Below are 2,895 nucleotides of genomic sequence, written 5' to 3' on the forward strand. Positions count from 1 at the left end.
AAAAAAATGACGTGTAAAAGTGCCCATTGCGGCCCATTTACTGAATAAATCTTTGAATTTTGAATTTTGAATTGAATTTTGAATGCAACTTGTAAGATTTTTCTTGCAGGTCTAAATCAGGCTTTAATTATTCGTTAGATTTTCATTATTAGTTTTTACTACAAGTATTAATCTGTAAGAAGCCGTGATGGCCTAGTGGTTTGACCTATCGCCTCTCAAGCAGAGGGTCGTGGGGAGTTATATTTGAAATTTACCACGAGCTTTGCGGTGAAGGAAAACATCGTGAGGAAACCTGCACAAACCTGCGAAGCAATTCAATGGTGTGTGTGAAGTTCCCAATCCGCACTGGGCCCGCGTGGGAACTATGGCCCAAGCCCTCTTGTTCTGAGAGGAGGCCTGTGCCCAGCAGTGGGACGTATATAGGCTGGGATGATTGATTAATCTGTATTAACCTATTTCATTAAATGAACTAATTTTGTTCGTTATTTTTTTTTGTATCACTTGAAATTGGACAACTTAATTTGTGTAGTATGTTACTATAAAATATGAACGTAAAAAGTTTTAAATAAAATTCATTAATTTAGAGACGGTAAAATATCACTATAAAGCAGCCGTGTGCCAACGGGACCCTAAATCCATGTGACACAGTCACAATCATTGCCATTGAACATCTAGCCATATTTGATCCGGAGTGGCTAGCCCGTTATGGTGCGACGGGGCAAGCTACAAGATGTTGCGGGCACATTAAATAATTTATTCAAAAAATCACTACATCAATAATAAAATAACTAAAAACAATTAACTGGCTCACCCGTCACTTATTTCAAATTTCAAATTATTTATTCAGTAAATAGGCCGCAATGGGCACTTTTACACGTCATTTTTTTAAACTACCAGCGCTTTCGGAAAGACCATCATTGCCAAGAAGAATGCGCCGCAAGAAACTTGGCAGAAAGTCATTTTTTCATAAAAATATAATTACAAATAAAATACTTAAAAACTATATTATACAATTAAAGAAAAAAAATACAAAAAATAATAATAATAATAAAGAAATACAGGGATGTATGGGGTCCCTTAGTTACAATACTAAACACTAACTATATCTAAACTATATCTACGTTCAGTGGAAGTGTAGAATGCTTCCACCGTCATAAATTTTAAAATAAATGCAGCTCCTCAACCCCCACGCTGTAAGAACACACTAAATTACTCAAACCCAAAATGCAAAATTCGAACTTAGTATGTTGCCGTCCCGCTGACGCTTATGTCATTTAATACGCGAGTGAAAGGAACGGTGCGACACGAACTTTGATTTTCGAGTTTCGTAGTAGCCCATCAGGTGTAAAATCCGTCGCACGCGACGCGCGCATTTAGCGCTGAGGGCGTAATCCGAAATTCGAAAATCGAAGTTCGTACCCTCCCCCTCACTCTCGTATTTAATAGTATAAGAACCCTTTCCCGCGGCAACGTCCCCGTTTTATGCGGATTCGGTTTTTGCAGGATCACGTTTAGTATACGTGCTGCTGTGGTAACATTGACATGAGCATTCGGTTTGCAAGATAACGCTTAAATCCGATTTATCCGATCCGTTCGCAATGGTATCGTTGGATAGGTCTTTTAAAACCATTACGTGTTTGCTAAGTAGATTTTTCGATTCAGTTATTTGTTTGCGAAATATTCAACTTTAAAGTGTAAATTTTCATTAAAATCGAGCGTCCCCCCCCTCCCTCTAAAATCTAAACCGGTGGGCGGAAAAAATTTGCAAAAATTCAGGATGGTAGTAAGTATATCAAACTTTCTAGGAAAACTATAACGGCTAAGTTTGCTTCAGAATTAATAGTAGTTTAAGGGGCTGTTTCACCATCCATTGATTAGTGTTAAGTAACGGTTAAATGTGATGCTGTCTCTGTTTGTTTTGTTCGAATAGACGAAGACGGCGGCACATTTAACCGTCACTTAACACTAATCAATGGATGGTGAAACAGCCCCTAAGAGTAAATAGCAGCCTATGGTATAAAATATACCTAAACTATGGAAGATTCCGTATAAAATACGAAATCCTTAGAAAATATTACTTATTTTTTTCGTAATGGCTACGGAACCCTATTTCGGGCGTGCCCGTCACGCCCTTGGCCGGTTTTTTTTTAAATAAAAAGCTTGTCTCGGCAACGCGTCTCGCCTTCACTGCTGTTCAGTCGCATGTTTTGTATATCGCTGCCGCTTGCAACTTGTAAACTAGTAACAAGTTTTACAATCCTTTGACATATTTTATACCTGTAAATATTAATTTATTTACTGCATTACTTAGGTGTATACAGTATACAGTGTGCTATTTTTTTAATGACTTGAATGGACTGGTTTGAAAATGGTTTGAATCCGGCGATCTGAAAATCTTTTTCAGCATTACAATATTCATAGTGTTTTGGCACTTTTAGATTTTCTTATTTTGTCAATTTTTGTAGAAAGAAAATATCGATTTTTATTGAACTGAATATTTTTTACTGAATGTCTTTGTGACGGTTCGCAATATTCTACTGAGAAAACAAAAAAAAAAGCTTCCGATACCGGGAATCGAACCCGAGCCTCCTGGGTGAGAGCCAGGTATCCTAGCCACTAGACCATATCGGAGTTGCATGAGGCGACGAAAATAACGATCAGTTCTCAATCTCCCCTGTTCAATTTATTCGTGCTGTTTCGCTTGCACGCTGGCTCTTATCTCATTTTATGAGATTACGAAAGAGATATGCGCAACAAACGTTTACGTACTCTTTAATTTATGACTGAAATAATAATTATATCGATTCCTTATTTCCGTTTTTTTGTAAAGGTTGCCTGGAAGAGATCGCTCTGAAGCGATAAGGCCGCCTATTGTTTTCCTTAAAAATCTCTATA

At 37.5% G+C, this 2,895-nt stretch overlaps 1 non-coding gene across 1 annotated transcript; it reads right to left on the reverse strand.

The window, feature by feature from the left end:
- Positions 1-2,559: 2,559 nt before the first annotated feature.
- On the reverse strand, positions 2,560-2,631 carry TRNAE-CUC (transfer RNA glutamic acid (anticodon CUC)). Its single transcript has one exon. It is a non-coding gene; the product is annotated as a tRNA-Glu (tRNA).
- Positions 2,632-2,895: the final 264 nt, after the last annotated feature.

Source organism: Choristoneura fumiferana, chromosome 27 (assembly GCF_025370935.1).
Source record: "Choristoneura fumiferana chromosome 27, NRCan_CFum_1, whole genome shotgun sequence".
Classification (NCBI taxonomy): domain Eukaryota; kingdom Metazoa; phylum Arthropoda; class Insecta; order Lepidoptera; family Tortricidae; genus Choristoneura; species Choristoneura fumiferana.